Here is a 25,594-nt window from a genome sequence, read left to right on the forward strand (position 1 = left end):
GATATGATCAACATAGTGATATTCACCATTGAAAACTACTCAATCTCACGTGATGATCGGACATGGTTTTGTTGATTTGGATCATGTGATCATTTAGATGACTAGAGGGATGTCTATTTAAGTGGGAGTTCTTAAGTAATATGATTAATTGAACTTTAATTTATCATGAACTTACTCCTGATAGTATTATTATGTTGTAGATCAATAACTCACGTTGTAGCTTCCCTATGTTTTTATATGTTCCTAGAGAAAACTAAGTTGAAAGATGATAGTAGCAATGATGCGGACTGGGTCCGTAATCTGAGATTTATCCTCATTGTTGCACAGAAGAATTATGTCCTTGATGCACTGCTAGGTGACAGGCCTTTTGCAAGAGCAGATGCAGACGTTATGAATGTTTGGCTAGCTCAATATGATGACTACTTGATAGTTTAGTGTACCATGCTTTACGGCTTAGAACCGGGACTTCAAAAACATTTTTGAAACGTCACAGAGCATATGAGATGTTCCAAGAGCTGAAATTGGTATTTCAGAATCATGCCCGTGTCAAGAGGTATGAGACCTCTAACAAGTACTTTGCCTAAAATATGGAGGAGAATTTCTCAACTAGTGAGCATGTGCTCAGAATGTCTGGGTACTACAATCACATGAATCAAGTGGGAGTTAATCTTCCAGATAAGATAGTGATTGACAGAGTTCTCTAGTCACCATCACCAAGTTACTGGAACTTCGTGATGAACTATAGTATGCAAAGGATGACAAAAATGATTCCTGAGCTCTTCGTGATGCTGAAATCAACGAAGGTAGAAATCAAGAAAGAGCATCAAGTGTTGATGATTAAACAAGATCACTAGTTTCAAGAAAAGGGCAAAGGGAAAGAAAGGGAACTTCAGGAAGAATGACAAGCAAGTTGCCACTCCCGGGAAGAATCCCAAAGCTAGACCCAAGCCTGAAATTGAGTGCTTCTAATGCAAAGGAAATGGTCACTAGAAGCGGAACTGCCCCAAATATTTGGTGGATAATAAGGACGGCAAAGTTAACAAAGGTATATTTGAGATACATGTTATTGATGTGTACCTTACTAGTGTTCATAGTATCCCCTGGGTATTTGATACTTGTTCGGTTGCTAAGATTAGTAACTAAAAATAGGAGTTACAGAATAAACAGAGACTAGTTGAGTGACGATGTGTGTTGGAAGTGGTTCCAAGATTGGTATGATCATCATCGCACACTACCTATACTTTCGGGATTAGTGTTGAACCTAAATAAATGTTATTTGGTGTTTGTGTTGAGCATGGATATGATTAGATCATGTTTATTGCAATACGGTTATTCATTTAAGACAGAGGATAATTTTTTTTGTTTACATGAATAAAACCTTCTATGGTCATACACCCAATGTTGATGGTTTATTGAATCTCGATCGTAATGATACACATATTCATAATATTGATGCCAAAAGATACAAAGTTTGTAATAATAGTGCAACTTATTTGTTTCACTTCCGTTTGGGTCATATCAGTGTAAAGGACATAAAGAAACTCCATAAAGATGGACTTTTGGAATCACTTGATTATGAATCATTTGATGCTTGCGAAATGTGCCTTATGGGCAAGACGACTAAAACTCCATTCTCCAGAACAATGGAACAAGCTAGTGACATATTGGAAATAATACATACCGATGTATGCGGTCCGATGAGTGTTGAGGCTCGCGGCGGGTATCGTTATTTTTTTACCTTCACAAACAATTTTAGGGGATATGGGTATATCTAGTTAATGAAACACAAGTCTGGAACATTTGAAAAGTTCTAAAAATTTCAGAGTTGAGTGGAGAATCATCGTAACAAGAAAATAAAGTTTCTACAATCTGATCGTGGAGGAGAATATTTGAGTTACAAGTTTGGCCTTCATTTAAAACAATGTGGAATAGTTTCACTGCTCACGCCACCTGGAACACCAGATGGTAATGGTGTGTCCGAACGTCATAACCATACTTTATTTGATATGGTGCGATCTATGATGTCTCTTACCAATTTACCACTATCATTTTGGGGATATGCATTAGAGACAGCCGCATTCACGTTAAACAAGGCACCATCAAAATCCGTTGATACGACTCCTTATGAACTGTGATTTGGCAAGAAACCAAAGTTGTCGCTTCGTAAAGCTTGGGGCTGCGATGCATATGTGAAAAAGCTTAAACCTGATAAGCTCGAACCCAAATTGGAGAAATTCATCTTCATAGGATACCTAAAGGAAACTGTTGGGTACACCATCTATCATATATCCGAAGGCAAGATATCTGTTGCTAAGAATGGATCCTTTCTAGAGAAGGAGTTTCTCTTGAAAGAAGTGACTGAGAGGAAAGTAGATCTTGATGAGATAATTGTACCTTCTCCCGAATTGGAAAGTAGTTCATTACAGAAATCAGTTCCAGTGATTCCTACACCAATTAGTGAGGAAGCTAATGATGATGATCATGAAACTTCAGATCAAGTTACTACAGAACCTCGGAGGTCTTCCAGAGTAAGATCCGCACCAGAGTGGTACGGTAATCCTATTCTGGAAGTCATGTTACTAGACCATGATGAACCTACAAACTATGAGGAAGCGATGATGAGCCCAGATTCCGTGAAATGGCTTGAGGCCATGAAATCTGACATGGGATCCATGTATGAGAACAAAGTGTGGACTTTGGTGGACTTGCACGATGATCGGCAAGCCATATAAATAAATGGATCTTCAAGAGGAAGACGGACACTGATAGTAGTGTTACTATCTACAAAGCTCGACTTGTCGCAAAAAGGTTTTCGACAAGTTCAAGGTGTTGATTACAATGACATTTTCTCAACTGCAGCGATGCTTAAATCCATCCGAATCATGTTAGCAGTTGCCATATTTTATGAAATCTGGCAAATGGATGTCAAAACTGCATTCCTTAAATAGATATTTCTTAAAGAAGAGTTGTATATGATGCGACCAGAAGGTTTTGTCTATCCAAAGGGTACCAACATAGTGTGCAAGCTCTAGCGATCCATTTATGGACTGGTGCAAGCCTCTCGGAGTTGGAATAAACGCTTTGATAGTGTGATCAAAGCATATAGTTTTATACAGACTTGCAGTGAAGCATGTATTTACAAGAAAGTGAGTGGGAGCTATGTAGCATTTCTAATATTATATGTGGATGACACATTGTTGATTGGAAATTATATAGAATTTCTTGATAACATAAAAAGGATACTTGAATAAGAGTTTTTCAAAGAAAGATCTCGGTGAAGCTACTTACATATTGGGCATCAAGATCTATAGAGATAGATCAAGACGCTTGATTAGTTTTTTTCAATGAGTATATACCTTGACAAGTTTTTGAAAGAGTTCAAAATAGATCAGTCAAAGAAGGAGTTCTTGTCTATATTAAAGGTGTAAAGTTGAGTAAGACTCAAAGACCAACCACAGCAGAAGATAGAAAGAGAATGAAAGTCATTCTGTGTGCCTCAGTCATAAGTTCTATAAAGTATGCCATGCTATGTACCAGACCAGTTGTGTGCCTTGCTATGAGTTCGGCAAGGGGTACAATAGTGAGCCAGGAGGGGATCATTGTATAGCGGTCAAAATTATACTTAGTGAGGACTAAGGAAATGTTTCTCGGTTATGGGGGTGATAAAGAGTTCATCGTAAAGAGTTACATCGATGCAAGCTTTTACACCGATCCAGATGACTCTAAGTCTCAATCTGGATACATATTGAAAGTGGGAGCAATTATCTAGAGTAGCTCCATGCAGAGCATTGTAGACATAGAATATTTGCAAAACTCATACAACTCTGAATGTGTCAGACCCGTTGACTAAACTTCTCTCACGAGAAAAACATGATCACACCTTAGTACTCTTTGGGTGTTAATCACATAGCGATGTGAACTAGATTGACTCTAGTAAACCCTTTGGGTGTTGATCACATGGCGATGTGAACTATAGGTGTTAATCACATACAGATGTGAACTATTGGTGTTAAATCACATGGCGATGTGAACTAGATTTTTGACTCTAGTGCAAGTGGGAGACTGACGGAAATATGCCCTAGAGGCAATAATAAAGTTATAATTTTTTCCTTATTTCATGATAAATGTTTATTATTCATGCTACAATTGTATTAACTGAAAATATAGTACATGTACGAACACATCGACAAAACATAGTGTCCCTAGTATGCCTCTACTTGACTAGCTCGTTAATCAAAGATGCCTATGTTTCCTAACCATAGATATGTGTTGTCATTTGATGAACGGAACACATCATTAGGAGAATGATGTGATGGACATGACCCATCCGTTAGCTTAGCATTATGATCGTTACAGTTCCATTGCTACTGCTCTCTTCATGACTTTTACATGTTCCTTAGACTATGAGATTATGCAACTCCCGAATACCGGAGGACTTTGTGTGCTACCAAACGTCACAACGTAAATGGGTGATTATAAGGGTGCTCTATAGGTTTCTCCAAAGGTGTTTGTTGGGTTGGCATAGATCAAGATTATGATTTGTCACTTCCTATTTCGGAGAGGTATCTTTGGGCCCTCTCGGTAATACTCATCAGTATAAGCCTTGCAAACATTGTGACTAATGAGTTAGTTGTGGGATGAAGTATTACTGAAAGAGTAAAGAGACTTGCCGGTAACGAGATTTAACTAGGTATGATGATACCGACGATCGAATCTTTGGCAAGTAACATACTGATAACAAAGGGAACAACGTATGTTGTTATGCGGTTTGACCGATAAAGATCTTCGTATAATATGTAGGAGCCAATATGAGCATCTAGGTTCCGCTATTGGTTATTGACTGGAGATGTGTCTCGGTCATGTCTACATAGTTCTCGAACCCGTAGGGTCTGCACGCTTAACATTTGATGACGATTTGTATTATGAATTATGTGATTTGATGACCAAAGTTTGCTCGGAGTCCTGGATGAGATCACGGACATGACGAGGAGTCTCAAAATGGTCAAGACGTAAAGATCGATATATTGGAAGGCTATATTCAGACAGCGGAAAGGTTCCGAGTGATTGGGTATTTTTCGGAGTACCAGAGAGTTACGGGAATTCGCTGGTGGAAGTAATGGGCCTTAATGGGCCATACGGGAAAGGAGAGAAGGGCCTCAAGGGGTGGCCGCGCGCCCCCTCATGGGCTTGTCCGAATTGGACTAGGAGGGGGCGGCGCCCCCCTCCTTCCTTCTCCCCTCTTCCTCCTTCCCTCCTTCTCCTACTAGGAATAGGAAAGAGGAGGGGAATTCTACTTGGACTGGGGAGTCCTAGTCGGATTCCCCACACCTGGCGCGCCCCCCTTGGGCCGGCCACCTCTTCCCTCCCCTCCTTTATATACGTGGCCAGGGGGCACCCCATAGACACAAGTTGATCCTTTAGCCGTGTGCGGTGCCCCCCTCCACAGTTACACACCTCGGTCATATCGTCATACTGCTTAGGAGAAGCTCTGCATTGATAACTTCATCATCACCGTCACCATGCCGTCATGCTGACGGAACTCTCCCTCAACCTCAGCTGGATCTTTAGTTCGAGGGACGTCACCGAGATGAACATGTGTAGATCGCGGAGGTGCCGTGCGTTTGGTACTTGATCGGTTGGATCACGAAGACGTTCGACTACATCAACCGTGTTCCTTAACGCTTCCACTTTTGGTCTATGAGTGTACGTGGATACACTCTCCCCCTCGTTGTTATGCATCACCTAGATAGATCTTGCATGATCGTAGGATTTTTTTTGGAATTACTGCGTTCTCCAACAGTTGTATCAGAGCCAGGTCTATGCGTAGATGTTATATGCATGAGTAGAACACAAAGAGTTGGGGGCTATAATAGTCATACTACTTACCAGCATGTCATACTTTGATTCGGTGGTATTGTTGGATGAAGCGGCCCGGACCGACATTACATGACCGTGTTCATGAGATTGGTTCTATCAACGTGCTTATGCACATAGGTGGCTGGCGGTGTCTGGTTATCCAACTATAGTTGAATCGAGTGTGGCTACGCCCGGTCCTTGTTAAAGGTTAAAACATCACACTTGACGAAAAATCGATGTGGTTTTGATGCGTAGGTAAGAACAGCACACTACAACAACCGTGTTACTTAACGCTTCTGCTTTCGGTCTATGAGTGTACGTGGACACACTCTCCCCCTCGTTGCTATGCATCACCTAGATAGATCTTGGGTGACCCTAGGGATTTTTTTGAAATTACTGCATTCCCCAACACCTATGCCTTGGTAGAGCATGAGTAGAATAATTTATCCAATTAAACAATGTGGATGCATTGCCACGACAAGTGAGAACTTGTTAATTTGAATGGTTCCATTTTTGCGGGAAATGTAGTACATTGAAATCACTTTGGCGTCATTAGCTGGCACAATTGTAATTCGACTATGCCAAGAATCGATTCAGGAACAGCTACAACGGGCAATTTCTGTTGCAATGTAGAATAAAAACCAATTGTAACATATAACTGATGCTATGTATAGTTTATGAACATCAATATAAAAATAAGACTTTGTACTAGTGATAGAGGCGGGGTGTTCCGATCTTTCGATGAGATGATAACTATCGATTTGGTGGAGTCAACTTTGACGATCCGACTACAAACATGCATGGCGTTCGCCTTAGAAATCGCTAAACCAATCTCCTGAGAGTACTGACGATGCCGGAAGCATGATCAGCCTGACCACGAAGGTCTATTCCTGCATGCTATCTAAGAACTAGCAAGAATATGATAAAGCAATCCGAATATTGCGAATATATATGAAGTGTTGATAAAAGTTGGGATCTGGAAGCGGTCTTGGTCTTGTCGTTGGACACAAACGAAATACACGAAGTTGCAATGGCCAACTTTTAACTAGACAAATCCCAAGGAAAAAACTACTAGATGGATCTACTTATATAGGAGCAAGGGGTGGCGGCCAAGGAGGTGGGAGGACGTCGTAAGACAACCTAAAGCTAACCACGAGCATGGGCCCAAGTGGAGGTGATGGAACACCATTGGACTTGTGCTTGTTCTCCTTGTGGGAAACACATCATTTTATTTTCTATTCAGCTTTGCAAGCAAGACTAAACAAACGGTCCATAGAATAACACTCTTCATGAATTTGTATCTCCTGAATATCACTCTTTAATCCCCCCCCCCCCCAAAATATATCCATAAAATCTTCTTCACTTTCTTCTAAAAATGAGTGCAACAAGGTAGTTTGTAAATCATCATAATATTTTGTTACAGTGTCACTACCTTGTTTTAAGTGTTGTAGTTTTCTAATCATTCCACGAGTATAATGAACATCTATGAATCTATCTCTCATGACATGTTTAAACCATCCCAAGTAGTAGCTATATAATCAGGGTTTAACCAACAGTATTCACCCCACCAAACTGAAGCATAACCAGTGAATGAACCAACTGCTCCTTAATTTTTGTACAATCAGCAAAATTATGGGAAGCAAATATATTATTTATGTCGAACTCCCATGCAATATATAAAGCAGGTCCAAAACGGCCATTAAATGGTGGTATAGAAACATTACCATGATCATGTGCAATTGGATGTTTGTATACCCCTCTTGACGATTGTAGTATTTGCTTAGGCGGTGGCACATCTCCCACGATCGATGAAGCCCAAGAACTAACAACTCAGGAACCTTCCTTAATTAGTAGAAACCAAGAAATAAAATCTAATAATAATGTTCCTATGAACTACTGGGATGTGGTGGTAAAACGCTCACATTATAGCAAATATCAATATCTTACAAGTTCTTATCATGCAGTAGGTGGTGACCGGCAACCAGCAGTGTCATATAACTCCAAAGATTGAGAAAGCGATTGCCTCGTGAATGTAAAAATGCATGGTGTAGAAATATGTGGAGCTGCGTTGGCTATATGTGGTAGCAAAATATTAGATATAATCAATTCAGAGATGCAATGCTGAATAAATGCTCAACGATGGTACTATGCTAGTCCTAGGTGTTGGTGTCAAAACTGGCGGATCTCGGGTAGGGGATCCCGAACTGTGCGTCTAAGGCTAATGGTAACAGAAGGCAGGGGACACAATGTTTACCCAGGTTCGGGCCCTCTCTATGGAGGTAATACCCTACTTCCTGCTTGATTTATCTTGATGAATATGAGTATTACAAGAGTTGATCTACCACGAGATCGTAATGGCTAAACCCTAGAAGTCTAGCCTATGAGGTTACGATTGTTGTGGCTAAACCCTAGAAGTCTAAACCCTCCGGTTTATATAGACCCCGGGGGGGACTAGGGTTGTGCAAAGTCGATTACAGAGAAAGGAATGTACATATCTGAATCGCCAAGCTTGCCTTCCACGCAAAGGAGATTCCCATCTGGACACGGGACGAAGCCTTCTATCTTGTATCTTCATAGTCCAACAGTCTGGCACATGTACATAATCGGGTTGTCCGGGGACCCCTTAGTCTAGGACTCCCTCAGTAGCCCCTGAACCAGGCTTCAATGACGATGAGTCCGACGTGCAGATTGTCTTTGGCGTTGCAAGGCGGGTTCCTTCTACGAATACTCCAACGCAGTCTTCCGAACATAGAAATCGTGTCCGGCTCTGCAAATCAAGTACCACACACAACCGTAGAGAGTATAGTATTTCACGAGTCTAATCCGCTGACAAATTTTTGTAGCGGGACATCACGCCACTGACCGATCATTATTCGAACCTTTTTTAGCCTGCCGCTCCGTATTTCAAGGTGCGGTTTCACTGGAACGTCTTGTCGAAGCAGAGATCGTGTCCCCTTATCACGGGATTCTCATCAATACGGGCATGGGTAACCCAACCATGCCATCTGCGTGGCGCTCGGGGAATAGGCACATTTTAAGGCGAGGGGGAGGCGCATGACTTTTACTGGCTTTATAAGGGGATAAGGATTCACCCTCATTCACCCACGCGTTCTCCTTCCTCTAGCCATTTGTTCTCGAGCTCCAGCGCCCGAGCATTCACGTTCTCCGCCCAAAAAGAAGCACTCCAATCATGTACGGATCCGGAGCCGCAGGCAAGTGGATGGCCTCCTCCGTCAAGAAGGAGGACATCAAGAAGCTCCGGGAGGCCGGGTACCTGGCCAAGGACATCGCTCATCGACTTCCAGCCAAGGGACAGATTGTCCCCACCCCGAAGGCCCAGGAAAGGGTGGTGTTTCTCACCCACTGCGTACGCGGGCTAGGATCCCCACTCCAACCGTTCGTCCAGGGAATGATGTTTTACTACGGGCTAGACTTCCATGACTTGGCCCCTGACTCCATCCTCAACATCTCGGCATTTATTGTCGTGTGCGAGGCCTTCCTCTACATCCCACCTCACTTCCGCCTATGGCTGAAGACTTTCAATGTGAAGAAAAAGGTGGTGAGCGGCCAACAAGCGGAGTGCGGAGGCGCCATGGTGGGCAAGATGCCAAATGTCACCTTGCCCAAAGGCTCCTTTGTGGAGACTATAAAGGGGTGGCAATCGGGGTGGTTCTACATCACCGAGCCGTGCGGCGCGAACTGGGGGGCGGACCCCGAATTCCGTTCCGGAGTCCCAATGCGGCTCACCTCCTAGCAAGGGAAGGGCATGGCCTGGGGCTCTTCGGACGAGCTGACGGGGCTCAAGACGTGTGTCCAGAACATTATAAGCAAGAGAATCAAACTTGTCAACATGGTCCAGGTTATGTTCGTCCGCCGGATCCTTCCGTGTCAGCGCCGAACTTGCAATTTGTGGGAGTTCGACCCGGCCAAGCACCAGTCGCTGCTAGAGCTCTTCGGCACGACGCATGAAGACGTCTGGAAGGTGCTCTTGAAGGCCGGTGAGGTACCACCGCCCATGACTGAGGATCGTGGGCTTAGCTCAAAACGCCGGGCTAATCCGGTAAGTTCTTTCATGTTTTCAAGGTATGCCCTCTACCGACATATTTGAGGGAGGAATCTAAGCCTCCCTACCAATTTTTTCAGGCCTGGATAGAGATAGCGGATCGGATTAACTGTCCGGCTCGGCTGCCCAAAGATCCAGAAACCCCTCTTCTGACACCTTATAAGGTGCCAGAGAAGAAGGCCAAAAAGAAGGCCCCGGGGACCAGAAGTGGTCTCTGTCATAAGGGCACTTCGGACATGATGTCTGAAGACGCCAAGACTCACTCCTCCACCGAAGACGACTAGCAAGACAAGGAGGAAGAAGAAATCCATTCCCCCTGCTGGGAGGAGAAAGAAGAGGAAGGCCTCCACACATGGGAAGGCCGAGGCGTCCAAGAAGGGGAAAACTTCCCTTCCGGACTACTCTGTAGCGGCCACCAACAGCGGTCGGGAGTGGGAGCCCAGGGTCAAGCCCCTAGCCAACTCGTAAGTGTCCGAACACAGTAATATATCCAACATTTTTACTCTATTGTTTTTAATGTGCTAGATCGTGCACTTGCAGCCTGGCCCAGTCCAACATCGTGTTGTCCTCCTCTTCGGAGGGATCGCTGGACCCGTCGATGATGAACAGTGAGTCCCTTTTGACGGCCTCCTCCCCCAAGGCCGCGGACAACACCAAGGTGTTGTATCGAAGGATCCCAGGCCAAGGAGTGGCTCTGGAGGCCGTCCCGTTGGTGTCGGAGGGTAAAACCCCGGTTTCCGAACACATGGGGGGAGAGCCCCTATGGACACCGATGATGGGGGCTGTAACCAATTCGGCCCCCAGCCGAATATAGCTCTGGAGACCCATGTGGCTCCGGATTTAGGCATGCCACCTCCTTCAAATGAGGGGGGCGAGCCAACTCCACCGGTGACCTCTGTCAATCTAGAGGCACCGGATAGGCTACTGGAAGCACTGCAAGGCGCTTCCATCATGGAAGAACACCGTACCCTTATGGGTACGGTGATTGAGAGGGTCCAGTCTACGAGAAGCGGACTGACCGAAGCCTACACTAGCCTTCTAACAGGCTTTGACGTAAGCAACGTAATTAGAAAAAGAATGTCCCTGTATAGACAGTAGCCCCTGATACTCTGTCCGGTGTTTGGAAAGAAAGACCGAACAGAGGATCAACCAATTTTCGCAGGAGTCTAACATTATATGTCTATGTTAATAAGCAGGCATCGCTGCTGGCTACTGCCGCTCATACTGCGGAAGTCTCCGGACTGATACAGAATCTGGAGCGGGCCGAGCAAGAGCTCTACCTCGTGAAGAAGCAGCTGGAGGAAAGCAAAGGTATGTATTTAACCTGTGTGTATATTTAGGAAATGAATGGTTCATGCTAACTAAAGTGTCATGAACTTTATTAGGGGCCACGACCTAGGTGGCGGCCCTCAAGAAGGCGTTGGCCGAGTCCGAGGACAAAGCGGACAAGGAACGCGCCGCGTGCGAGAAGCAGGAGGCCCGGGTCAGCGAGGTCCAGCAAGAGCTCCAGGACGCCATCAAGAAGTACGTGTCCTTGGAGCGCGATCTTAAGACTCAAGAGTCCGAACTTGCCAAGGCCCGCCAGAGCGCACAAGATGCCCGAGCCGAAGCCCAGTGCGCCCTCTAGGAGATCCATGCGGCCAAGAAAATTACTGCGGCTAAGGCTTCCAGTATGCAAAGCAGATATGTGAAGGAAACATTCCTTTTACTTACCCGGATTTGGAGCTCTCCAAGGGGCGTTTACGGATCTGCCGCGCAACATATCAGATGCTACAGAATTTTATCAAGTCGAAGAAGGGAGCTCTACGGACAAGCTGTTCTAGCCTCAATACCTTGGACCAGAACTTCCAGTGCCCTTTAGCGACCAGCTGAAACAGCTGGTCGGGCTGCACAAGGCAACCGAACTAGCCATGAAGGACTTCATAGTCTGGCTATGGCCTGCCGAGCCCATGCCAGCAGCTACTTCGGACTCGTCAAGCGGCTTGTGAGTGGCTGCCCGCGGCTTGAGGCCATCAAGCGGTCAGGCTATATCGAAGGTGCACGGATGTCCTTCACCCGTGCCAAGGTGCACTAGGCGAAGATGGATGCCAAGAAGCTGATGACCAAGGGGCCGCCTAAGGGCAAGGAGCACTGCCAACCCGAGCTGTATTTTCATAGTGTCCTGCAGGGATGCCGCCTTATGGCTGAGCAATGTGGCAAGGATAAAATATTCCCATGAATACACTCATGTTATCCCGTCCTGTAATATGAAAAAAGATCTTTTATGTGATATGATGGTTGTTTATTTAACATTTTACCTCCTGTGCGGCCATTTATAAAATCAGAGAGTTGGCCAGTCGTCGGTTTCTGCCCCCACGTAGATAGTATGGGGTTGTTCGAGATAAATCTAAACATTCTTTACTCCAAATTTTGGTCCTTAAAGGAGGTGTTTAGCGCAATGAACAAGGCAATCAGACTATATGGCTTTATCACCCTCACTTAGCCATAGGAGTTTGACAATGAAAATTTTGGCGCAGCCCCTGGTATTTGGAAGGCCGAACTTGGGGCACTATACACGCCTAATCGGATAAGAATCGATTCCTCGGATAATGCGGAAAAAATCTCTAAGGATTTGAAAAGCTCTCGAACAGCTGGCCAGCTCTCGCCACATCATGACAGTCAGTTTTCGGCTTTGTCTACTGACGTGCTCGTTTGGAAGAACTGGGACACAAACGCAGTAGTTCTCCCTTTACTACCCTAGCTGATATAGCAAAATGTAAGGTAGTAAGCACAGGAGCCGGGCAACCCAACTATTGACCAAAGACATGATTCAGAGCCAATGCATATAATGCTATAAGTTTGGGGTGCCGAACTGTACTGTAAAAGTGTTCGGACTTTATTGTTGTATTGCGGGGCGTGATGAAGCCCCTGGCGAAGTGATACGTACCAGAGTTTACGGATGCAATAAGTAATAAATACAAAGACAAGGAAAGAATCAAGTAATAAGATGACACCACAAATATTGAGCCGCAAACTATTTTCCATTGTAATTTGATTGATATGCCAAGGTGTATTTGTACAAGTAATGCGATAAGCAAAATAGGCTATTTGACAAGCCATGACCAAGAGCAAGTTGCATGCGGGTATGTAAAACAGGTATAGCGATCGTTAGTAGAGACCACCTGGGGATTCCCTTGTACGTCAAAGCTCCTTGCCTTCTTGGTGTGTCCGTCCCGTGACAGGTCCGATGATAAGGTTATCAGAAAACCTCGAGAAGAGAAAAACCTGAAATAAAAATAAAAGGTGAAGGTATATGGGTCCGGGAGCGGTTAAGCCGCATTGTGGACCACGGTCTAGTTGTGCCTCCGTCCATGCCCATGGTATTTGGAGTGTGTAATAATGTACACGTGGCACAAATTTCACTGCTTGTTTGGGACTGGGATGGAGGCCGTATTGCTAGTCGAGCTCTGGACGAGCTAGACGGTCCTGCGGCGGAGTAGTACGGACTAGCTTGATTGTGTCTGGGGGCTTTACTGCCGAATTGAGGTTCTGCCTAAAAAGGCTACTCTGTACTTCTGCTGCAAGGGCCGAGGTGTGCTCCTCAGTACGGAGGGAGCGCTCTGTATTTCCATTGACCGTTATTGCACCGCGTGGTCCGGGCATCTTGAGCTTGAGGTAGGCATAGTGCGGCACCGCATTGAATCTAGCGAATGTGGTTCGTCCAAGCAGTGCATGATAACCACTTCGGAAGGGGACGATATCGAAGATTAACTCTTCACTTCAGAAATTATCTAGGGATCCGAAGACCACTTCCAGTGTGATTGAGCCTGTACAGCAGGCCTCTACACCTGGTATGACACCTTTAAAGGTGGTTTTTGCGGGCTTGATGCTTGAGGGATTGATACCAATTTTGTGCATTGTACCCTGATAGAGCAGGTTCAGGCTGCTGCCACCACCCATGAGGACTCGCGTGAGGTGGAATCCATCGATAACTGGGTCAAGGACCAGTGCGGCTGAACCTCCATGACGGATACTGGTCGGGTGGTCCCTGCTATCGAAGGTGATCGGACAAGAGGACCATGGGTTGAACTTTGGGGCGACTGTCTCCATCGCGTAGACGTCCCTGAGTGCACACTTGCGCTCCTTCCTGGGGATATGGGTGGTGTATATCATGTTCACCATTTTAACTTGAGGGGGGGGGGATTTCTTCTGTCCCCCTGTGTTCGGTGGTCGGCGTTCCTCATCATCTTCATCGCTTTGCGACCCTTTCTCCTTATTCTCGGCATTTAACTTGCCGGCTTGTTTGAAAACCCAATATTCTGTGTTGGTATGATTGGTGGTTTATCAGGAGTGCCATGGATTTGGCATGGTCGGCCTAGTATGCGGTCCAGACTGGACGGGCCCAGATTATTTCTCTTAAATGGCTTTTCCCCAAACTGGACTTAGATCCACCGAATCTGGCGTTGACCGCCGTGTCTTCGGTGTTGTCAGTGTTGTTTCGACGCTTATGTCTTTTATGTTGGGGCTTGCCATTGCTGTTTCTAGTTTAAGAAGTGCCAGGTTCGCTTGTATTGTTATTTCTATGGGCTAGCCAGCTATCTTCGCCCGCACAGAAGCGGGTCATGAGTGCCGTAATGGATGTCATGGACTTTGGTTTTTCCTGGCCAAGGTGTCTGGCCAGCCATTCGTCGTGGATGTTCTGCTTAAAGGCCGCTAGGGCTTCGTCGTCCGGACAATCGATGATCTGGTTCTTTTTAGTTATGAACCGAGTCCAGAATTTCCCGGCTGACTCTCCGGGCTGTTGGATTATGTGACCTAAGTCATCGGCATCCGGAGGTTGGACATATGTGCCTTGGAAGTTGTCGAGGAAGGCGTCCTCCAAGTCCTCCCAGCTGCTAATGGAGTTTTCGGGCAGACTGTTCAACCAGTACCTAGCTGGTCCTTTGAGCTTGAGGGGGAGGTACTTGATGGCATGAAGATCATCGTCATGGGCCATATGAATATGGAGAAGAAAGTCCTCAATCCATACCACGGGGTCTATTGTTCCATCGTAAGATTCGATGTTAACGGGTTTAAACCCTTCTGGGAAATCATGTCCCATTACTTCATCAGTGAAGCAAAGGGGGTGTGCGGCGCCTCTATATCGGGCCAAGTTCGTCTGCGGTTTTCGGCCCGGACGTGATTATGTTTATCACATTCAGCCAGATGGCCATTGTCGCGCGTCGGTGCACACCCCCGTGATCCATAGATCGATATTGTCTGACCTGCTCTATTTAAATCATGCCGTGGGTCATGGGTATATCCCCGAGCTATTGTATTTCTGTTTGTTCAGCGAGGCAGCGCGGGCGGGTGTTCGGCCCGAGGTGCCGTTTTGTGGCCGGTCAGCCGCACTGTACCATGGTAGGATGGGCTCCAGCGTCTCGTCATCAAACTGTGGTAACAGTTTGCGCTTCGGGTAGCTTTTGGTTGGGCTTTCGAGGCCATATTCCTCGGCTGCCAGGACATCAGTTCGTCTTTCATTGAGAAAATCTTGATCAGCTTGAAGCTGCTGCAGCTTATTTTTCAGGCTTCTTGCAGTGGCAATTAGCTGACGTTTAAAGCGTTCCAGTACGGCGGGCTCTTCAGGCACAATAAAATCTTCGTCACCGAGGCTAACCTCTTCCTCGGAGAGCGGAAGGTAGTTGCTATCCTCCGAGTCTTCGTTCATGGCCTGTTCGCCAGGGCTGGCTCGCCCATCCTTCCGTTCCTCCTATTCGAAGGTTGACTCAATGGGGTCTTCATTGTTTCGGCACCATCCGGAATGTTATCCTCTTCTGTGACAATATTGTTGTTTTTACTACGGCACGGCTTAGAGCGGCACCGCTGACCTCGGTGCTTCGGCTGTATCTCAGGAGGTTTATCCTTGACTGGATTTTCATCGTCGCCGTTGTTTTCTCTGGGTGTATCCACCATATATATGTCGTATGAGGAGGTGTCTATCCAATGCCCTGTAGGCAGTGGTTACTGATCCTCCCTGGCATCATCGTCCATACCGTCGATGTCTTCGGAGTTGTAGTCAAGAATGTTGGTTAAGACGTCGATAGTGGCTATAAAGTGGGTGGTGGGTGGGACACAAAATTCTTCGTCGTTCGCTTCCCACTCGAGCCGAACATAGTTTGGCCGAGAATTCCCCGATAAGGAGAGGGATTTTAATGAACTTAACACGTTGCCAAAAGGCGAGTGCTGAAAATGTCTGCGGATCTGAACTCCAAGACCGGCAACCAATCAAGATCAATGGACGCTGGTGCACGCAGTCCGAAACTCGTGGTCGGACACGATTCCGAGGTTCCGGTAACACAGGCCCAGCCTGATGCTGGGTCTGTGTGCGGCTCGAGCGCCGCTGAGTCTGCGGCCTCCGCGGCGGGGTTGATCTCCCCGTCTTCAGGCGATGCGGCCTGCTCCAGCTCTAGGGCCAGGGCTGTCACAGGCGCTACCTCCTGTGCACGGCCAGATGACAGGTCTAGGTCATGTTTATCATGGTTGCCGAGGACAGCTGTCATGGGCTCGAATCCGTCGAAGATCAAGTCTCCGCGGATATCGGCCACAAAATTCAGGCTTCCAAGTCTGACCTGATGGCCAGGGGCGTAGCTACCGATCTCCTCTAGATGGCAAAGCGAGTTGGCCCGCAGTGCGAAGCCGCCGAATACGTAGATCTGTCCTGGGAGGAAGATCTCCCCCCTGGACTGCATTGTTGTAGATGATTGATGGAGCCATCGAGCCTATCACCGATGTCACAGCAGAACTCTCAGTGAAAGCACCAATGTCGGTGTCAAAATCGGCGGATCTCGGGTAGGGGGCCCGAATTGTGCGTCTAAGGCTAATGGTAACAGGAGGCAGGGGACACAATGTTTACCCAGGTTCGGGCAATCTCTATGGAGGTAATACCCTACTTCCTGCTTGATTGATCTTGATGAATATGAATATTACAAGGGTTGATCTACCACGAGATCGTAATGGCTAAACCCTAGAAGTCTAGCCTATGAGGTTATGATTGTTGTGGCTAAACCCTATAAGTCTAAACCCCCCGGTTTATAAAGACACCGGGGGGACTAGGGTTGTACAAAGTCGGTTACAGAGAAAGGAATCTACATATCCGAATCGCCAAGCTTGCCTTCCACGTAAAGGAGAGTCCTATCCAGACACAGGACAAAGTCTTCTATCTTGTATCTTCATAGTCCAACAGTCCCGCACATGTACATAGTATGTCTGTCTGAGGACCCCTTAGTCCAGGACTGCCTCACTAGGCTAGACCGGACTAGAGAGGCGAGCCTAGAACACTAATGAGGTCACTGCATAGCTCAACTAGCATCAATAAAGTATATGAAGTAGCTCTGGACAGCAAGATAAAAGTGAATATCACAATAGCAGTAAAGATAATGATGTGAAACAACTGCCAAGCAGGATATACCAACAACTTTCTCTCCAACTTTCCTCTGGAATAGTTTGTGCCAATTTACTGATAATTTTTCTCAAGAATGGCACTGACTCAAGCTTTCAAACACAAAGAAAATCACTCAATTCCGAGTTGATATGAGGAGTCAAAAAATTCTAAAATCGGCCTGAAAAACTAGAACAAGTAGTGTTCGCAAACTTTGAAGGGCAAAAAGGCCTATTTAGAAGCCGATTTTGAGGTGTCAAATATTGAACTTTCTTCTGCAACTATTTATATGTGGCTCATCGCTAGCTTTAATTCGAGTACTCATGGAGCCAAAACGGACTTTGTATGACGAAGATACACATGTTTTACTGAACAGCGAGCAAAACAGATTCGAATCCGAATTCAGGTACGAGATTGAGTCTAGATAGATACGAATTTTGTGTTTTTTCTTCTCCTTTTTATCTCACTTTTTTCTCTTGTTCTTTCTCTCCTTTTTTCTCTAACTTTTTTCCCTCTATTTTTTCGCTGTATTTTTTTTCTCTATCCCTCTTTCCAAAACAAACTAGATAAGATGCAGATTGGACCAAGCACAGATGTGAACGATCTCAACTATGATTATGACAATGAACGGTGGGTAGCAAGAGGTGGGAATTGATGGATGGGATGGTGGACTGCGGAAGCAATAATGATGCAGCGGTGGCATGACTAATGTGAACAGAACTCGAAACTCTAAATGAACTAGAAACTAAGACCAGCAACTCGACACGACGATGCAACCGATAATTCAATAATGCAAATAATGAAAAGAAAATTGCAAAGGCTCAGACTGGCCTGGACAAAGGATGAATAGATCTAACTTTTTTTGTGGCTTTTTCTTGGACAATAGGTAAGAAACTAAATCTAACCTAGGAAAAACTAGAAATTCTCATCGAGCAACCTAAAAACTGATACCAATTGATAGAGGCGGTGTGTCTCGATCTTCCGATGAGATGATTGTTGGGGAATGTAGTAATAATTCAAAACTTTCCTATGTGTCACCAAGATCAATCTAGGAGATACTCGCAACGAGAGAGAGAGAGAGAGGGAGTGCATCTTCATACTCTTGAAGATAGGTAAGCGTAAGCTTTACTAGAACGCGGTTGATGGAGTCGTACTCGCGGCGATTCAAATTGCGGAAGATCCGATCTAGCGCCGAACGGACGGCGCCTCCGCGCTCAACACACGTACAGCCCGGGGACGTCTCCTCCTTCTTGGTCCAGCAAGGAGAGAGGTGAAGTTGAGGGAGAGCTCCGGAAGCACGGCGGCGTGGTGGTGGAGCTTGTAGTTCTCCGGCAGGGCTTCGCCAAGCACTACGGAGGAGGAGGTGGTGTTGGAGAGGGGGATGGCTGCGCCAGGGGCAAGGGGTGCAGCTCCCATGTGCCTCCCCACTATATATAGGGGTGGAGGGGGCTGGTTTCTTGCCCTCCATGTCCATTGGGGCGTTGGCAAAGGTGGGAGGAAAGAAATCCCATCATTTCCCTTCCCCACCAATTGTTATCCCCCCTTTTAGGGATCTTAATCTTATCCCTTCGGGATATGATCTTATTCCTTCTAAGGGGGGATCTTGGTGCGCCTTGACCAGGGGTGTGGGGCCTTGCCCCCACTACCCACGTTCATGTGGGTCCCCCCATGCAGGTAGGCCCCACTCCGGAACTTTCTAGAACCTTCCCGGTACAATACCGAAAAATCCCGAACATTTTCCGGTGGTCAAAATACGACTACCCATATATAAATCTTTACCTCCGGACCATTACGGAACACCTCATGACGTCCGAGATATCATCCGGGACTCCAAACAACATTCGGTAACTGCACACTAATTCCCATAACAACTCTAGTGTCGCCGAACCTTAAGTGTATAGACCCTATGGGTTCAGGAATCATGCAGACATGACCGAGACAGCTCTCTGGCCAATAACCAACAGCGGGATCTGGATACCCATGTTGGATCCCACATGTTCCACGATGATCTCATCAGATGAACCACTATGTCGGGGATTCAATCAATCCTGTATACAATTCCCTTTGTCAATCGGCACGTTACTTGCCCGAGATTCGATCATTGGTATCCCAATACCTCGTTCAATCTCGTTACCGGCAAGTCAATTTACTCGTTTCGTAATGCATGCTCCCGCGACTAACTACTTAGTCACATTCAGATCATTATGATGATGCATTACTGAGTGGTCCCAGAGATACCTCTCCGTCATACAGAGTGACAAATCCCAGTCTCGATTCGTGCCAACCCAACAGACACTTTCGGAGATACCTGTAATGTACCTTTATAGCCACCCAGTTACGTTGTGACGTTTGGTACACCCAAAGCATTCCTACGGTATCCGGGAGTTGCACAATCTCATGGTCTAAGGAAATGATACTTGACATTAGAAAAGCTTTTAGCAAACGAACTACACGATCTTGTGCTATGCTTAGGATTGGGTCTTGTCCATCACATCATTCTACTAATGATGTGACCCCGTTATCAATGACATCCAATGTCCATGGTCAGGAAACCATAACCATCTATTGATTAATGAGCTAGTCAACTAGAGGCTCACTAGGGACATGTTGTGGTCTATGTATTCACACATGTATTACGATTTCCAGTTAATACAATTATAGCACGAACAATAGACATTTATCATGAACAAGGAAATACAATAATAACCATTTTATTATTGCCTCCAGGGCATATTTCCAACAGTCTCCCACTTTCACTAGAGTCAATAATCTAGTTCACAGCACTATGTGATTGTAATGAATCCAACACCCATGGGGTTTGATCATATCTCGCTTGTGAGAGAGGTTATTAGTCAACGTGTCTGAACCATTCAGATCCGTGTGTGTTTTACAAATCTATATCTCGTCTTGTAGATGCAGCTACCACGTGCTATTTGGAGCTATTCCAAATAACTGTTCTACTATATGAATCTGGTTTACTACTCAGAGTCATCTGGATTAGTGTTAACGTTTGCATCGACGTAACCCTTTACGACGAACTCTTTTACCACCTCCATAATCGAGAAAAATTCCTTAGTACACTAAGGATAACTTTGATCATTGTCCAGTGATCCATTCCTATATCACTCTTGTACCCCTTGAATGACTCATGGCAAGGCACACTTCAGGTGCAGTACACAGCACAGCATACTGTAGAGCCTACGCCTAAAGCAAAGGGGACGACCTTCGTCCTCTCTCTCTCTCTTCTGCTATGATAGGTCATGAGTCTTACTCAATACTCAAACCTTATAACAGAGCCAGGAACTCCTTCTTTGCCGATCTATTTTGAACCCCTTCAAAATCATGTCACGGTATGTATTCATTTGAAAGTACCATTAAGCGTTTTTGATCTATCCTTATAGATCTTGATGCTCAATGTTCAAGTAGCTTAATACAGGTTTTCCATTGAAAAACACCTTTCAAACAACCCTATATGCTTTCCAGACTTTGTACATCATCCACGATCAACAATATGTCGACAACATATACTTATCAGAAATTCTATAGTGCTCCCACTCACTTCTTTGGAAATACAAGTTTCCCATAAACTTTGTATAAACCCAAAATCTTTGATCATCTCATCAAAGCGTATATTCCAACTCCAAGATGCTTACTCTAGTCCATCGAAGGATTGCTGGAGCTTTGCATACTTGTTAGCATCTCTTAGGACTGACAAAACCTTCTGGTCGTATCACATACAACCTTTCCTCAAGAAAATCGTCGAGGAAACAATGTTTTGACATCCTATCTGCAAGATTTCATAAATAATGCAGTAACTGCTAATATAATTCCAACAGACTCTTAGCATCACTACGAGTGAGATAGTCTCATCGTAGTCAACTCCTTGAACTTGTTAGAAAACATCTTAGCGACAAGTCGAGCTTTCTTAATGGTGACATTTAGCATCATTGTCCATCTTCCTTTTAAAATCCACCTGCACCCAACATCCTTACGACCATCAAGTAGTTCTTCCAAAGTCTATACTTTGTTTTCATAAATGGATCCTCTCTCGGATTTTATGGCTCGAACCATTCATCGGAATCCGGGCCCACGATCGCTTCACCATAGCTCGTAGGTTCATTGTTCTCTAGCAACATGACCTCCAAGACCGTATTACGTACCATTCTGAAGTAGTACGCATCCTTGTCGACCTACGAGGTTTGGTAGTGACTTGATCCGAAGTTTCATGATCACTATCATTAGCTTCCAGTTCAATTGGTGTAGGCACCACAGGAACAACTTCATGTGCCCTGCTACACACTAGTTGAAGTGACGGTTCAATAACCTCATCAAGTCTCCACAATCCTCCCACTGAATTCTTTCGAGAGAAACTTTTCCTCGAGAAAGGACCCTTTTCTAGAAACAATCAGTTTTGCTTCCAGATCTAAAATAGGAGGTATACCCAACCGTTTTGGATGTCATATGAAGATGCATTTATCCGCTTTGGGTTCGAGCTTATAAGGCTAAAACGTTTCCACATAAGCGTCACAGCCCCAAACTTTTAAGAAATGACAGCTTAGGTTTCTCTAAACCATAGTTCATACAGTGTCATCTCAACCGAATTACGTGTTGCCCTATTTAAAGTGAATGCGGTTGTCCTTAATTCTTAACCCATAAACGATAGTGGTAATTTGATAAGAGACATCATGGTATGCACCATATCCAATAGGGTGCATTTATGATGTTCGGACACACCATCACACTGTGGTGTTCCAGGCGGTATTAGTTGTGAAAAAGTTTCCACAATGTCTTAATTGTGTACCAAACTCGCAACTCAGATATTCATCTCTATGATCGTATCATAGACATTTTATCCTCTTGTCGCAAAGATCTTCAACTTCACTCTGAAATTACTTGAACCTTTCAATAATTCATACTTGTGTTTCATCAAGTAAATATACTTAGCATCTACTCAAATCAGCTGTGAAGTAAGAACATAATGATATCCACTGTGTGTCTCAGCACTCATTGGACTGCACACATCAAAATGTATTACTTCCAACAAGTTGCTTTCTTGTTCCATCTCACTGAAAATGAGGCCTTTCAGTCATCTTTCCCATGTGGTATGATTTGCATGTCTCAAGTGATTCAAAATCAAGTGAGTCCAAACGATCCATCTGCATGGAGTTTCTTCATGCGTATACACCAATAGACATGGTTCGCATGTCTTAAACTTTTCAAAAACGAGTGAGTCCAAAGATCCATCAACATGGAGTTTCTTCATGCGTTTTCTACCAATATGACTCAAATGGCAGTGCCACAAGTAGGTGGTACCATCATTACTATCTTATATCTTTTGGCATGAACATGTGTATCACTACGACCGAGATTTAATAAACCATTCATTTTAGGTGCAAGACTATTGAAGGTATTATTCAAATAAACAGAGTAACCATAATTATCCTTAAATGAGTAAACATATTGCGATAAACATAATCCAGTCATGTCTATGCTCAACGCAAACACCAAATAACAATTATTTAGGTTTAACACCAATCCCGATGGTAGAGAGAGCGTGCGATGTTTGATCACATCAACCTTGGAAACACTTCCAACACATATCATCATCTCACCTTTAGCTAGTCTCATTTATTCAGTAGCTTTTATTTCGAGTTACTAACACTTAGCAACCAAATCGGTATCTAATACCCTGGTGCTACTAGGAGTAAAGTACACATTAATATAATGTATATCCAATATACTTCTATCGACCTTGCCAGCCTTCTCATCTACCAAGTATCTAGGGTAGTTCTGCTTCAGTGACTGTTCCCCTCATTACATAAGCACTTAGTCTCGGGTTTGGGTTCAACCTTGGGTTTCTTCACTAGAGCAGCAACTGATTTTCCATTTCATGGAGTATCCCTTCTTGCCCTTGCCCTTCTTGAAACTAGCAGTTTTACTAACCATCAACAATTGATGCTCCTACTTGATTTCTACTTTCACGGTGTCAAACATCGCGAATAGCTCAAGGATCATCATATCTATCCCTGATATGTTATAGTTCATCACGAAGCTCTAGTAGCTTGTTGGCAGTGACTTTGGAGAACCATCACTATCTCATCTGGAAGATTAACTCCCACTTGATTAAAGTGAGTGTAGTACTCGGAAAATCTGAGCACATGCTCAACAATTGAGCTTTTATCCCTTAGTTTGCAGGCTAAGAAACTTGTCGGAGGTCTCTCACCTCTTAACGTGGGCACGAGCCTGAAATCCCAATTTCAGCTCTTGGAACATCTCATATGTTCCTCGACGTTTCAAAAAACGTCTTCGGTGCCTCAATTCTAAATTGTTTACCATTACACAATGAACTATCACGTAGTCATCAAGATGTGTATGTCAGATGTTCGCAACATCGACAGACGACGTTCGAGGTTCAGCACACCGAGCGGTGCATTAAGGACATAAGCCTTTTGCACAGCAATGAGGACAATCCTTAGTTTACGGACCCAGTCCGTATAATTGCTACTATCAACTTTCAACTATATTTTCTCTAGGAACATATCTAAAACAGTAGAACTAAAGCGCAAGCTATGACATATTTGCAAAGACCTTTTGACTATGTTCATGATAATTGAGCTCATCTAATCAAATTATTTAATGAACTCCCACTCAGATAGACATCCCTCTAGTCATCTAAGTGATACATGATCCGAGTCAACTAGGCCGTGTCCGATCATCACGTGAGACGGACTAGTCATCATCGGTGAACATCTTCATGTTGATCGTATCTACTATACGACTCATGTTCGACCTTTCGGTCTCTTGTGTTCTGAGACCATGTCTATACATGCTAGGCTCGTCAAGTCAACCTAAGTGTTTTGCATGTGTAAATCTGGCTTACACCTGTTGTATGCGAACGTTAGAATCTATCACACCAGATCATCACGTGGTTCTTCGAAACAACGAACTTTCGTAACGGTGCACAGTTTTGGGGAACACTTTCTTGAAATTTTAATGAGGGATCATCTTATCTATGCTACCGTCGTTCTAAGCAAATAAGATGTAAACATGACAAACATCACATGCAAATCATAAAGTGACATGATATGGCCAATATCATCTTCCGCCTTTGATTTCCATCTTCGAGGTGTGGCATGATCACCTTCGTCACCGGCATGACACCATGATCTCCATCATCATGTTCTCCATCATCGTGTCTTCATGAAGTTGTATCGCCAACTATTACTTCTACTACTATGGCTAACAGTTAGCAATAAAGTAAAGTAATTACAAGGCATTCTCATTGACACGCATGTCATAGAATAAATTAAGACAACTCCTATGGCTCCTGCCGGTTGTCATATTCATCCACATGCAAGTCGTGATTCCTATTACAAGAACATGATCAACATCATACATCACATATATCATTCATCACATCCTTTTGGCCATATCACATCACATAGCATACCCTCCAAAGACAAGTTAGACGTCCTCTAATTGTTGTTGCATGTTTTACGTGGCTCCTATGGGTTTCTAGCAAGAACGTTTCTTACCTACGCAAAAGCCACAACGGTGATATGCCAATTGCTATTTACCCTTCATAAGGACCCTTTTCATCGAATCCGATCCGACTAAAGTTGGAGAGACAGACACCCGCTAGCCACCTTATGCAACAAGTACATGTCAGTCGGTGGAACCTATCTCACGTAAGCATATGTGTAAGGTCGGTCCGGGCCACTTCATCTCGCAACGCCACCGAACCAAGATAGTACTAGTAATGATAAGGAAATTGAACAAACCATCGCCCACAACTACTTGTGTTCTACTTGTGCATAGAATCTAAGCATAGACCTAGCTCATGATGCCACTGTTGGAGAACGTAGTAATAATTCAAAAAATTTCTACGTGTCACCAAGATCAATCTAGGAGATACTAGCAACGAAAGAGAGAGAGAGGGAGTTCATCTTCATACCCTCGAAGATCGCTAAGCGAAAGCATTACTAGAACGCGGTTGATGGAGTCGTACTCGCGGCGATTCAAATCGCGGAAGATCCGATCTAGCGCCGAACGGATGGCGCCTCCGTGTTCAACACACATACAGCCCAGGGATGTCTCCTCCTTCTTGATCCAGTAAGGAGAGAGGAGAAGTTGTGAGAGAGCTTCGGCAGCACGGCGGCGTGCTGGTGGAGCTTGCAGTTCTCCGGCAGGGCTTCGCCAAGCACTACGGAGGAGGAGGTGGTGTTGGAGAGGGGGAGGGTTGCGCCAGGGGCAAGGGGTGCAGCTCCCATGTGCCTCCC

The sequence above is a fragment of the Triticum dicoccoides genome, chromosome 4B (assembly GCF_002162155.2).
Source record: "Triticum dicoccoides isolate Atlit2015 ecotype Zavitan chromosome 4B, WEW_v2.0, whole genome shotgun sequence".
NCBI classification, from domain to species: Eukaryota; Viridiplantae; Streptophyta; class Magnoliopsida; order Poales; family Poaceae; genus Triticum; species Triticum dicoccoides.